Raw genomic sequence first — 15,663 nt, forward strand, 5'->3', positions numbered from 1 at the left:
ACTCCATCCACGTCATTAAAGCTGACTCTACTTTAAGGAAGTAGCTCTTCCCCAGTCATAGTCTGAATGCCTTCAACCAGAGGGTCTCATCTTCTGGCACTATTATCAGAAAATGTTCCACTGCTAGTCATAAGGTTTTCACTGGCCAATTTAAAAAAAGTAGATTACAGGTCCTTCTTCCTAGTCTGTCTTTGTCTGGAAGTTCCATTGAAACCTGTCCACCATGGATGATCCTGCTGGTATTTGAAATACCAGTGGCATAGCTTCCAGCATCACAGCAACACACAAGCACCATAATATGACACACTGAGAGACGAGTATCATATATGAAGAACGCAAAAGGTCATTAAAAAGGTAGCAAAGAAATAAAACACCAAAATGGATGTCAGAAGAGACTCTGGAAGCACTCACTCGTCTATGCCAAGAAATTTGAAAGACAGCTACCTGGCCAACCAACTGGAAGAGATCCATATTTTTGCCCATTCCAAAGAAAGGTGATCCAATAGAATGTGGAAGTTATCAAACAATATCATAAATATAAGATGCAAGTAAAATTTTGCTGAAGACACTATAAAACGGTTGCAGCAGTACGTCAACAGGGAGCTGCCAGAAATTCAGGCTGGATTCAGAAGCGGATGTGAAACACGGGAAATCATTGCTCATGTCAGACGGATCTGGGCTGAAAGCAGAGAATACCAGAAAGATATTTACCTGTGTTTTTACTGACTATGCAAAGGCATGTGACTGTGTGGATCATAACAAATTATGGATAGCCCTGCAAAGAATGAGAATTCCGGAACACTTAAAGTGCTCATGTGGAACCTCTAAGTAGACCAAGAGGCAGTCATTTGAACAGAACAAGGGAATACTTTGTGGTTTAAAATCAGGAAAAGAGTGTGTCAGGATTGTATCCTTTCACCATACTTATTCAATCTGTATGCTGAGCAAATAATCCAAAAAGCTGAACTATATGAACAACATGGCATCAGGATTGGAGGAAAGCTCATTAACAACCTGTGTTATGCAGATGACACAACCTTGCTTGCTGAAAGTGAAGAGGACTTAAAGTTATTGATGAAGATCAAGGGCCACAGCCTTCAATACGGATTACACCTCAGCAGAAAGAAAACAAAAATCCTCACAACTGGACCAAAAAGCAACATCATGACAAACAAAATATTGAAGTTGCCCAGGATTTCATTTTACTTGGATCCACAATCAATGCCCATGGAAGCAGCAGTCAAGAAATCAAATGATGTATTGCAGTGAGCAAATCTGCTGCAGCAGACCTCTTTAAAGTGTTAAAAAACAAAGATGTCTAGTGAATGAGAAGGGGCCAAGATGACAGAATAGACAGATGCTTATCCTCTTACAACAAAGACCCGAAAAAACAAGTGAAACAAGTGTATTTATGACAAGCTAGGAGCCCTGAACATCAAAGGCAAAGTTAGAAAACAAACTGAGCGGCAGGGGGAGGAAGAGACAGTTCAGAAGTGGAGAGGAGTTGCTGGACCTGAATCACCTGGAGCCCTCAGGCACCATTCCTAGGAGCAGCTACAGCAGGATGATACCAGCATTTGGCCACAGTTCCCCCCAGGGAGAAGCTGCCAGCCACACAGCCTACTCATACCTCCAGAACCAGATAATAATGGCACTCTTGGCAAAAGCTAAGTACTTGCGTATACATTACCACACCCCCCACCCCCAAGCCAGCTTAAGTGGCTGTTGATTTCCCTGGGTCTGAGATAGGCCCTGCTGAGCACCTAGAGCCATTCTCCCGGCCGTGGAGAATGAACAAATTCTCAATCGGGGGAAAAGATAATTTGCCAGCTCCACTAACCTGGGGAGCTCAGGACAGAAGCATCTTCTGTCCAAGCATAAACGGTTCGTGGACTTTGAGTACCTTTCCCCTCTGCATGGACCTGTGTGGGCCTATTTCAGGAGAACACGCCCTTGTTGGCAGGCTACAACTGTTTCAGCTGTGCGGTGGAGAGGTGGGTGTTTGATGTTTGATACTGCTGTGCCTGTTAAACAGGGTCCTCACTTACGCACATCAGGGGCCTAAGGACTGGTAGCTCCACTCAGGTCACCCAGCCATCCGCAACAGGGGTCCAAGGATAACCAGTACCTCCCAGTCCTTACAAGCAAAAACACTGGGTGCCTATGGTCTGTCTGCAGAGCCCGCCCACCTGTATGCTCTAGGCAAGAGGGACACACTTTCCTCAGGGACACTTGGGGGACGATTCTCAGATCCCTGCCTTGTTTAGAGCATGACCCTCTACTGCAACCAGATACCGGTACCTACGACAATCACCCCTGCTCCTCTAAGACTGTAGGACAGAGCCTGTACCACACACTTGATGATCAGCTACCTGGACACCTGAGCTGAATTCATACAAAAAAAGTGAATGGACTCCTCGACCGATATACCTGATAACAGCTCTAGCCATCTGGGGACAGGACGTCAGAGCTCCAAATGCGAAAATAATCAAGCTGGGTCACTCAAGCAACCCATTTGGGCATATCAAAATAAAACAAAGCAAGAAGCTATGGTACAGTAAGCAAACATTAAATAAACTAATACAATAACTTATAGATGGCTTGGAGACAACAGTCAATATCAAGTCACACAAAGAAACAGACCATGATCACCTCAACAAGCTCTCAAAGAATCGACGGATCTTCTAGATGAATGTGGCTTCCTGGAATTACTGGAAGTAGAATACAAAAGATTAATATACAGAACCCTTCAAGACATCAGGAAGGAGATCAGGCAATATGCAGAACAAGCCAAGGAACACACAGGTAAAGCAGTTGAAGAAATTAAAAAGGTTATTCAGGAACATAATGAAAAATTTAATAAGCTGGAATTCAGAAGATTACCAATAAAATTATAGACAACTCAATACAGTCTTTTTTTTTTTTTATTACAGTCGGAGGAACAAAATTGAACAAGTGAAAGGCAGGATTGTGAACTTGAAGATAGCGCACTTGGCACCAATATATTTGAAGAACAATCAGGTGAAAGAATTAAAAAAAAATGAAGAACCTTTAAGAATCATGTGGGACTCTGTCAAGAGAAATAACCTATGAGTGATTGGAGTACCAGAACAGGGAGGGATAACAGAAAGTACAGAGAGAATTGCTGAAGATTTGTTGGCAGAAAACTTCCCTGATATCAAGAAAGATGAGAAGATACCTATCCAAAGTGCTCATCAAACTCCACATAAGGTGGATTTTAAAAGAAAGTCACCAAGACATATTATAATCGAACTTGCCAAAAAAAAAAAAAAAAGGCAGCTAGGGATAAATGAAAAGTCACCTACAAAGGATAAGCTCGGTCTACTCTGCAGAAACCATGCAGGCAAAAAGGCAATGGGATGACTTATATAAAGCACTGACGGAAAAAAATTGCCTGCCAAGAATCATATATCCAGCAAAACTGTCTCTCAAATATGAAGGTGAAATCAGGACATTTCCAGATTAACAGAAGTTTAGGGAATTCGTAAAAACCAAACTATAACTATAAGAAATACTAAAAGGAGTTCTTTGGTTAGCAAATCAATAATATCAGGTATCAACCCAAGAATACAACACTGGACAGTGCAATCAGATGCCAACCCAGAGAGGGAAATCACAAAAATAAATCAAGATAAAAAAATGCTGAAAACAGAAACAGCGATGTTATTATGTAAAAGACAACAACACTAAAACAAGAAAGAGGGACTAAGAAACATCATAGATCTTCCATATGGAAAGGAACACAAGGCGATACAAAGAAATAAAAATTAGGTTTAAATTCAGAAAAATAGGGGTAAATATTAAGGAGACAAACTATCCTACACCTCAAAATAAAATACAAGAAAAAAATAAGAGACTCAGCAGAAACAAAATCAACAACAACAAATATAAGGAAAAGACAATATATAAAGATAAACTACTGAGTACAAAAAATTAAGTGGGAAAAAGAAACTGTCAGCAACACACAAAAAAAGATATCAAAATGATAGCACTAACGTCATACCTATCCATAATTACGCTGAACGTAAATGGACTAAATACACCAATAAAGAGATAGAGAGTGGCAGAATGGATTAAAAAACATGATCCGTCTATACACTGCCTACAAGAGACACACCTTAGACTTAGAGACACAAACTAAACCTCAAAGGATGGAAAAAAATATATCAAGCAAACAACAATCAAAAAAGAGTAGGAGTGGCAATAGTAATTTCTGACAAAATAAACTTTAAAGTTAAATCCATCATAAAGGATAAGGAAGGACGCTATATAATGATTAAAGAGACAATATACCAGGAGGATATAACCATATTAAATATTTATGCACTCAATGACAGGGCTGAAAGATACATAAAACAAACTCTATCTGCATTAAAAAGTGAGATAGACACCTCCACAATTATAGTAGGAGACTTTAACATGCCGCTTTCGGTGAAGGACAGGACATCTAGAAAGAAGCTCAATAAAGACACAGAAGATCTAAATGCCACAATCAACCAACTTGACCTTGTAGACATATACAGAACACTACACCCAACAGCAGCCAAGTATACTTTCTTTTCTAGAATTCTCTAGAATAGACCACATATTAAGTCATAAAGCAAGCCTTAGCAGAATCCAAAACACTGAAATATTACAAAGCATCTTCTCTGACCATAAGGCCATAAAAGTAGAAATCAGTAACAGAAAAAGCAGGAAAAAGAAATCAAGCACTTGGAAACTGAACAATACCCTGCTCAAAAAAGGCTGGATTATAGAAGACATTAAGGATGGAATAAAGTAATTCATAGAATCCAGTGAGAATGAAAACACTTCCTATCACAACTTTTGGGACACAGTGAAAGCAGTGCTCAGAGGTCAATTTATATCAATAAATGCACACATACAAAAAGAAGAAAGGGCCAAAATCAAAGAATTATCCCTACAACTTGAACAAACAGAAAGAGAGCAACAAAAGAAACCCTCAGGCACCAGAAGAAAGCAAATAATAAAAATTAAAGCAGAACTAACTGAAATAAAAAAACAGAAAAACAACTGAAAAAATTAACAAGACCAAAAGCTGGTTCTTTGAAAAAATTAACAAAATTGATAAACCATTGGCCAAACTGACAAAAGAAAAAAAGGAGATGAAGCAAATAACACAAATAAGAAGTGAGATAGGTGATATTACAACAGACCCAACGGAAACTGAAACAATCCTATCAGATTACTATAAAAAATTGTACTCTAACAAATTTGAAAACCTAGAAGAAATGGATGAATTCCTAGAAACACACAACCTACCTAAATTAACACAAGCAGGTAGAACAACTAAACACACCCATAACAAAAGAAGACATTGAAAAGGTAATCAAAAAACTCCCAACAACAACAACAACAAAAAATGCCCTGGCTTCAGTGTAGAGTTCTATCAAACTTTTCAGAGAAGAGGTAACACCACTACTACTAAAGGTATTTCACAGCATAGAAAAGGATGGAGTACTCCCAAACGCATTCTGCGAAGCCAGCATATCCCTGATACCAAAACCAGGCAAAGACACCACAAAAAAAGAAAATTGCAGACCTGTATCCCTCATGAACTTGGATGCAAAAATCCTCAATAAAATTCTAGCCAATAGAATTCAATAACGTATCAAAAAAATAATTCACCATGACCAAGTGGGATTTATACCAAGTATGAAGGGATGTTCAACATTAGAAAAACAATTAAGGTAATCCATCATATAAATAAAACAAATGACAAGAATCACATGATTTTATCTATTGATGCAGAAAACGCATTTCACAAAGTTCAACACCCATTCATGAAAAAAACTCTCACCAAAATAGGAATAGAAGAAAAATTCCTCACATAATAAAGGGCATTTATACAAAGTCAATAGCCAACATCATCCTAAATGGAGAGAGTCTGAAAGCATTCCCTTTGAGATCGGGAACCAGACAAGGATGCCCTTTATCACTGCTCTTATTCAACATTCTGCTGGGGGTCCTAGCCAGAGCAATTAAGCTACATAAAGAAATAAAGAGCATCCAGATTGGCAAGAAGAAGTAACAGTATCTCTATTTGAAGATGACATGATCTTATACACAGAAAACCCTAAAGAATCCTCAAGAAAACTACTGAAACTAATAGAAGAGTTCAGCAGAGGATCAGGATACAAGATAAACATACAAAAATCAGTTGGATTTCTCTACACCAACAAAAAGAACATCGAAGAGGAAATCACCAAATCAATACCATTCACAGTAGCCCCCAAGAAGATAAAATACTTAGGAACAAATCTTACCGGAGACGTAAAAGACTTAAACAAGAAAACTACAAAACACTTCTGCAAGAAACCAAAAGAGACCTACATAAGTGGAAAAACATACCTTGCTCCTGAATAGGAAGACTTAACATTATAAATATGTGTATATTACCAAAAGTGATCTATAGAGTTAATGAACTTCTGATCCAAAGTCCAATGACATTCTTTAATGAGATGGAGAAACAAATCACCAACTTCATATAGAAGGGAAAGAGGCCCCGAATAAGTAAAGCATTACTAAAAAAGCAGAACAAAGTGGGAGGCCTCACTCTACCTGATTTTAGAACCTATTATACCACCACAGTAGTCAGAATAGCCTGGTACTGGTACAACAACAGACACATGGACCAATGGAACAGAATTGAGAATCCAGACATAAATCCATCTATATATGAGCAGTTGATATTTGACAAAGGCCCCAAACCAGCTAAATGGGGAATAGACAATCTTATTAATAAATGGTGCTGGCATAACTGGATATCCATCTGCAAAAAAATGAAACAAGACCCATACCTCACACCATGCACAAAAATGAACTCAAAATGGGTCAAAGACCTAAATATAAAATCTAAAACAATAAAGATCATGGAAGAAAAAATAGGGACAACATTAGGAGCCCTAGCACATGGCATAAACAGTATACAAAACATTACTAACAATGCAGAAGAAAAACTAGATAACTGGGAACTCCTAAAAATCAAACACCTATGCTCATCCAAAGACTTCACCAAAAGAGTAAAAAGATTACCTATAGACTGGGAAAAAGTTTTTAACTATGACATTTCCGATCAGTGCCTGATCTCTAAAATCTACATGATACTGCAAAAACTCAACTACAAAAAGACAAATAACCCAATCAATTGCACTCCAACAAGGCTGGCATTAATTAAAAAGACACAAAATAATAAATGTTGGAGAGGTTGTGGAGAGACTGGAACACTTACACACTGCTGGTGGGAATGTAAAATGGTACAATCACTTTGGAAATCGATTTGGTGCTTCCTTAAAAAGCTAGAAATAGAACTACCATATGATCCAGCAATCCCACTCCTTGCAATATATCCTAGGGAAATAAGAGCCTTTACACAAACAGATATATGCATACCCATGTTCACTGCAGCACTGTTTAAAATAGCAAAAAGATGGAAGCAAACAAGGTGGCCATAAATGGATGAATGGATAAATAAATTATAGTATATTCACACAATGGAATACTATGGATCAATGAAGAACAGTGATGAATCTGTGAAACATTTCGTAACATGGGGGAATCTGGAAGGCATTGTGCTGAGTGAAATTAGTTGCAAAAGGACAAATATTGTATAAGACCACTATTATAAGAAATGGAGAAACAGTTTAAACAGAAGAAAATAATCTTTGATGGCTATGAGGAGGGGAGGGAGGGAAGGAGGGAAAGTAGTATTCACTAATTAGATAGTAGGTAAGAACTGCTTTAGGTGAAGGCAAAGACAATACAGAATACAAGAGAGGTCAGCACAACTGGGCTAAACCAAAAGCAAAGAGGTTTCCTGAGTAAACTGAATCCTTTGAAGGCCAGTGTAGCAGGGGTGGGCATTTGGGGACCATGGTTTCAGGGGACATCTAAATCAATTGGCATAATAAAATCTCTTAGAAAAATATTCTGCATCCCACTTTGGACAGTGTTGTCTGGGGTCTTAAACGCTAGCAAGCGGCCATCTAAGATGCATCAATGGGTCTCAATCTACCTGGAGCAAAGGAGAATGAAGAATACCACGGACACAAGGTAATTATGAGCCCAAGAGACAGAAAGGGCTATATAAACCAGAGACTACATCAGCCTGAGACCAGAAGAACTAGATGGTTCTCGGCTACGACTGAGGACTGCCCTGACAGGGAACACAACAGAGAATCCCTGAGGGAGTGGGACAGCAGTGGGATGCAGACCCCAAATTCTTGTGAAAAGACCAGACTTAATGGTCTGACTGAGACTAGATGGTTCCTGGTGGTCATGGCCCCAGACCTTCTGTTAGCCCAAGACAGGAACCATTTCCAAAGCCAACTCTTCAGACGGGGATTGGACTGACCAAGGGGATAGAAAAAGATCCTGGTGAAGAATGAGCTTCTGAGATCAAGTAGACACTTGAGACTATGTTGGCATCTCCTATCTGGAGGGGAGATGAGAGGGCAGAGGGGGTCAGAAGCTGGAGGAATGGACATGAAGAGAGAGAGTGGAGGAAGAAGAGGGGTGTCTCATTAGGGGGAGAGCAATTAGGAGTATATAGCAAGGTGTATATAAATTTTTGTATGAGAGACTGATTTGATTTATAAACTTTCACTTAAAGCAGAATAAAAATAATAAAAAAAAAAAAAAGCAAAGATGTCACTTTGAGGAGTAACGTGTGCCTGACTCAAGCTGTGGTATTTTCAATCGCGTTACATGTATGTGAGAGCTGGACAATGAATTAGGAAGACCAAAGAAGAACTGATGCCTTTGAATTGTGGTATTGGTAAAGAATATTGAATATACCATGGACTGCCAGAAGAGTAAACAAATCTTGTCTTGGAAGAAGTACAGCCAGAATGCTCCTTAGAAGTGCAGATGGCAACACTTTGTCTCAGGTATTTTGGACATGTTATCAGGAGAGACCAGTGCCTGGTGGAGGACATCATGCTTGGTAAAATAAGAGGGTCAGCAAAAAAGAGAGGAAGACCTTCAATGAGATGGATTGACACTGTGGCTGCAACAATGGGTGCAAACATAGCAATGATTGTGAGACTGGTGCAGGACAAGGCAGTGATATGTTCTGTTGTATACAGGGTCGCTATGAGTCAGAAAAGACTTGATAGCACGTAACAAGAACAACAAAAATTATATATTTTACATTTTGGTGCCTTTTGACCTCCTTTTACATTTATGATAAAGAAGTCACCCAGTTGTTTGAAATAAATAATTCCTTTGACTTTTTTGTTCAAAGTTCTGGATTAGTTTAACTACAGACTGTTCTGAGAATGCAAGGTGAATCAGTTTCCATTCAAAACTACTTATCTGTGTGAATACAGATTTTCTTGATACTATGTATACAAGAAAATACAGAAATAACACTGCAACTGTCATCCATAATCCCTTAATTCAAAATTTGAAACGTAAAATAGCCTCATTGTTGTCACTAATGACTTGATAATTTTTAAACTTTATTTATTTGAATTTAATAAAGAGATAATTTATTAATAAAATGTTAGTTTTATGTATTATATATATCACAACCTTGTCAAAATTGATAAAAGGCTATGCTGATAAAAAATTAAAAAACATATTTGAATATTGCTGTTTTATATATACACACCATATCTCACGATCTGAACACTAGAACTCAGTAGGTTTGGAGAATCTACACCAGACTGTAGCTCCTAAAATTATGCACCCCAGGCATGGGTCAGGCTTTAAGGTTCAGAGAATGCTTCAAGGATCTCTACTGGTTCCAGCAGAGTGCTGGGGAAATCTAGTTCAAAGTTGCATTCCTATCAATGCCAAATAGAATTTTAAAAAAGAAAAACCAAACCAAATGCCTAAGAGTCAATTCTGACTCATAGCAGCGCTATAGGACAGAGTAGAACTACCTCCATAGGGTTCCCAAGGCCATAATCTTTACAGCAGCAGACTACCACATTTTTCTCCCTCAGAGCTGCTGATGGATTCAAATAACCAACCTTTCGGTACGCAATTGAGCACTTAATCACTGCGTCACCAGGGCTCCTTAAAAAGAAAATGATCTTCTTACAATTGCAATGGCTCATGAAGGTCTGTTGAATTAATAACCAAACTGGCCTTCCAGTAGAACTTTCATTCAGCCTGTCCTGGATCTGGTGTATAATTGAAAGGATATCAATCCTCCCAGTCTTTCTCTTGAAAACTTGAAGAAAGTCAATCTTATCCTTTAGTGACACATGCCAGTATAATCAATTATTAGCCTTTATCTTAAATCACAAAAATTTGATATAATGAATATTTTCAATTGAAAATTTAAAAAATGAAGTTCTTTGGATTTGTTTTGATTAACAAGCATGTTATCAATATCTAAAAACATATTGTGTTTATAATAGCCAGGTTTTAAAATAATGTATTTGCTCTCTATATTTAGAAATTGCTTTATGTCAGTAAATTCAAGTTTCAATTGTTCAACCAGATTTTAAAAACTGAACCACAGCACTTTAACTGGTGCATTACAAATATGCAATTAAAACCTTAGACCTTAAATTGGTAAATTAAAAAAAAAAAAACAACTAAACTTTAAAAGATACAAAATATATATATATATGCATATTTTATACATATGTGGATCGGAGAAAGAGCAAAGCAGAATCAAGAGTAGCAGGATGCAGTTCAAATAGGTCACACTCAACTTTTAACTTTCCCTAAGAACAAAAAAACAAGCTTAGCAACAGCTTTCAGCCAATCACAAAGCAGACAAACAGGTAAGAACTCAACCACTCCAGATACCAATGAGGTCCAACCTTCTTTTTTTTTTAATTATATAGTGTCAGAACAGAACATAACAAGTTATAAAACAGGATATACTGTCCCGGGTTAAAAATAACTTATAAAGATAAAATCTCTTCCCCAAACCTTAACAAAACATACCAAATTTTAATAATGTAGTGATAACTTTGTTTTCACCTTTACTGTGCCATATATTGTACACATTAAAGTTGCTTTTAAAATATTAATGTATTTTTATTAAAAATATGGAATTCTATGAGTTTTCTTTTTTGTTTGTGGGTAGAAGATAAGGTAGAAATATCTCTAAGAAAACAATCTTCTCTTTCTAAATTCCCTAGTACTCAATTTTTGAAATCCATAGGGGAGAAAAATCCAACAATGAAATGTTATAGTCTATATCCAAAAATATAAAATATAAGTAAAAACAACCATACACAAACACAACTTTTGAAACAAGTGAACAAACTATCAAACAAACTTAACAGGTTACACAGTGCTAGTTTATGCAATTTTTGCTATTTATTTCTATCATTCAATACATATCCTTGAGAGAAAGTTATTTTAAGATTTAGAAGGGATTTTCAAAGCATTACAGATAACACCAGTGTAATGTTTAGTGAAACCCTCAGTATTTGCTCAAATTGACAAAGTGTGTTAGCTTGCAATAAAGACATAAAAACACTGTGAATCAATAGTTAACAATTTTCTTCATTTTGGTTTTAGTTTGTCAAATTTATAAAGTATTCTAAAACAGCTTCCAGTATTTTCTGTGAAAATCTTCAAAAACTACTTTTTGTTTTCTCTTTAAGTACTGCTTAAACCATTTGCTGGTTTTAGTTCCCTAAAAAAAAAAAAAAAAAGAATTATTTTAAGTACATCAGCTTCACTTGTCATTACCAATTGGACCCACACTTTAAAATATAGGAGGTTTGCTAATGGTACTAGGGGGTATTGTAAAAAAATGTATGTATGTATAGTTTTCCATCAATATTTCTTTGTATTCTATACATCCCCAGGAGGACAGGGGAAATTAATGTTTGGAGACTAGCTCTAGGTTTTATTTACCAGTGATATCCTTACCTCATCCTTCTCCACTCTCCTCCTACTAAACCCAAACCCAAAGCCACTGCCATCAAGTCAACTCCAATTCATAGCAACCCTATAGGATAGAACAGAACTGCCCCAGCGAGTTTACAGGGCTATACAATCTTTACAGAAGCAGACTGCTATATCTTTCTCCCAAGGAGCAACTGGTGGGTTCGAACCGCTGGCCTTTTGGTTCGCAGCCGAGTGCTTTAACCACTGTGCCACCAGGGCTCCTTCTTCTATCCTCAGTTGTTACAAAAAGCTAAGCTATGTTGAATCAAGAAAAAAAGTAATTTCCATACATCATTTGGAATAGAGGCATTTTACATGAAGCGCATATTTTCTTTGAGCTCTTAAGGAAATTAAGCATACTTCTACCTCTTAATTCCTTGCATCTGAAACAGAATTTACTCTCAGTACAGACCAAAACCAACATATAAATACTCTGAGGTTGTACCTTAAAACTGTGAATCCAACATATGCACAGCACAATAAATATAACAGTATCTAAAACACAGTGTATGGTATTTTGGAGGGTAAGAGACAATATATATATATATTTTTTTTTAAAGAGACAATATTAGGTTGGTAAACTGTAAATGATATTCTTTATTCAGTATGACAAAATTTTCTGCAGAAGATATGATGTTAGAAGACTTTTGAAGGAAATTATAACAATGTATTCTTAGTGAAACTGGGAGAAAATATTTTCAAGCATCTGGGAGCAATTAATGAAGGTTCAAAGGGCAATCACAAGTGAGTAAATGGAGAAAGGAAATTGGGACAAGATTAACAAGGATGAGGAAGGCGATAGCCAAGGAAAGGGATATTAAGAGATATTTTGGAGCATTTTCATTTTAGTAATAGGTTCACTGGGGGAGCCAGTCTAGATTTCCTGGAGAGGGATGGTGAGCTAATGATCTGGGTGGTCATACAGGGTTGGGTAAGCAGTTATATAAAAGAGATTACAGGAAAACAGTGCAGGAGAAGATAGGAAGGAGTGGTGAAAAGTTGCTTATGGTCCCTGGCCCCTTTCTGATGGACACACAATTACTGGCATGTTAAAAGTGAGAAAGGGCTCTAAAATATTATTGGAAAATATCACAGAACAGTGGAAAGAACACATCTTTGCAGTTAGAAGAAACTTGAGTTCTAACTTTTATTCAACCTTGTTGGCTGGGTGACCTTGAATTAGGCACTTAACCTCTCTGTGTCACCACTTCCCCTTGCTAAAATAAATATTTTCCCCCACATTTCTGTCAGTTTGTCATACTGTGGGGGCCTGCATGTTGCTGTGATTCTGGAAGCTATGCCACTGATATTCAAATACCAGCAGGGTCACCAATGGTGGACAGGTTTAAACTGAGCTTCCAGACTAAGAAAGACTAGGAAGAAGGACCTAGCAGTCTAATTTCTGAAAAGAATTAGCCAATAAAAACCTTATGAATATTGTAGAGGATCACTGAAAAAGAGGTAGACCCTCAATGAGATGGACTGACACAGTGGCTGCAAAAACGGGCTCAAGCATAACAACAATTGTGAAGATGGCACAGGACCGGGCAGTGTTTCCTTCTGTTGTACATAGGGTCGCTATGAGTTGGAACTGACTCAACAACAACGACAACGACAACGACAAAATATTACAACAGTATCTACCTGTAGTTATTGTGGTGGAACCCCGGTGGCGCCGTAGTCAAGAGCTGGCTGCTATCTAAAAGGTCGGCAGTTTGAGCCCATCAGCTGCTCTTTGGAAACCCTATGGGGCAGTTCATGCTGTCCTACAGGGTCACTATGAGTAGGAATTGCCTCCGTAAGGGATTTTTTTAAATAGGCTACTGTGAGGGCTAAATATATGTAAAATGCTTTACAATGGTGCCTGATACATTAGTGTTAGTGTTAGTTATTGTATTAATATTATCAAATTTGAAACCATGAAGTTTAGCATCTATTTCTGAAATCAAATCTTAGATAACAATCTGAGTTATTGGTTTTAAAGTTCTCCATCAGCTGGCACACATTTACCTAACTGCTACAATCAGATTTTCACCATAATTCAAAATGCCCCTCTAAGACTTTGTATCTGTTTGCTTTTGTAAGTTTAAGGCCTTCTTCAGTCCAAGTGCTCCTTTAGGATTAAAAGCACTATAAGAAATGATAAGAAAGAAGCTGGGCAAAGGAAAAACATACCCAAATCCAAACCAAAACCACTGTGGTCGAGTCAATTCCAACTCATAGGTACCCTAAAGGACGAAGTAGAACTGCCCCATAGGGCTCCCAAGGCTGTAAATCTTTATGGCAGCAGACTGCCAGATCTTTCTTCTGCATCTGGCACATACTAACCAAACCAAACCCGTTGCCGTCAAGTTGATTCCGACTCATAGTGACCCTATAGAACAGAGCAGAACTGCCCCATAGGGTTTCCAAGGAGCGCCTGGTGGATTAGAACTGCCGACCTTTTTGGTTAGACAGCCATAGCTCTTAACCACCACGCCACCAGTGTTTCCATCTGGCACACAGTAGATGCTTAATTAATACTGGTTGAATGAATGTTGAATAAATAGAACCAATATATCCATACCAGCATATGACAGATATGTACTTAAAAAATACATTTTAATTATAGGCTCTTCACTAAAAAGAAGGCAGTAAGTTTGAGTCTACCAAAAAAATAAAATAACTAAAATTACCTTTATCTTAAACAAAATATAACACTTTTACGTAAAATGGAAAAATAAAAGCATAAATGAAGATTTAAATCAGTACCCAATCATTAAGTTGCTTCATTAGATTTAAAACCTTAAAAAATATAGATTTTTCTTAGTAGTGAAATATAGTTTTGTCTACTCTGTCCTATAGGGTCGCTATGAGTCAGAATTGACTCGATGGCACTGGGTTACTCAAAAAATAAAAGGATTCAGAGAGATTTATTTGACAGAATTAAGCCCAATGATTACTTACGCATGTGTGCACCTGCACACACACACACACACACACCTCCACACACACACCTGTGCACATCTTGAAATGTTTTCTCACACATTTGAAAATCAGTAGTTTTGGCCAAAATAGCTGTTGACTATTGATACCTGAATTAGCTTTTTTTTTTTTTTTAAGAATCTCACAGAATGTAGAAAAGTAAGCAAAAAAAGACAAGATAGATGCCACAAAGTTTATATACCAAAGCTAATGTACTGTAGTCAGAGAAAAACCTTGGCCTGCCTCTTTAAGAGACAATTTACTCTTGCTTTGTACAAAATGATAACAAGCTTGCTTCTCTAGTTTCTAAGTTCACAGTAATTTAGAAGGGAGTAGGCACTACCATTAAACTGATAGAGGAAAAAAGTTATAGTTAACCATATGATCACAAAGAAAGAGTCAGAAAAATTATAAAAGGCAGAAACAAGACCTTGGGAAACACAACAGCAGGAGCCCATTTACTGAAATTGTAAAGAGCCTCCTGGAGCCCTGACAGCACTGTTTTCTCACAGCTTACGGTAATAACTGACCTCCATAACAGTGCTTTTTACTCATGTTGGACAAACTACCTAAAGATACCCTATAAACTATAAAAAATACAATTTAAAATGGCTGAATTGGCAAAGTAACAGAAATCCTCAGAAGACAAAAATGACCAACAGGAGGAATACGGAGAGGCTATGAGCACTGAGGCTGGCAGCTATGGATCCCCAGTAACCTAGAGCTGTGGTTTTAATGGCAGCATAGAAAATAGAAGACAAAGTCTAGGGCTTAGAAATTGGGGGTGGAATA

General features: G+C 37.5%; 1 protein-coding gene across 2 annotated transcripts in view; it reads right to left on the reverse strand.

Annotated features, from left to right (window-relative positions):
* The window catches only part of SESN1 (sestrin 1), a 130,159-nt gene that overhangs the window by 29,517 nt on the left and 84,979 nt on the right, over positions 1 to 15,663 (reverse strand). The gene's annotated exons all lie outside the window — the stretch shown is intronic.

The sequence above is a fragment of the Loxodonta africana genome, chromosome 1, assembly GCF_030014295.1.
Source record: "Loxodonta africana isolate mLoxAfr1 chromosome 1, mLoxAfr1.hap2, whole genome shotgun sequence".
Taxonomy (NCBI): Eukaryota; Metazoa; Chordata; class Mammalia; order Proboscidea; family Elephantidae; genus Loxodonta; species Loxodonta africana.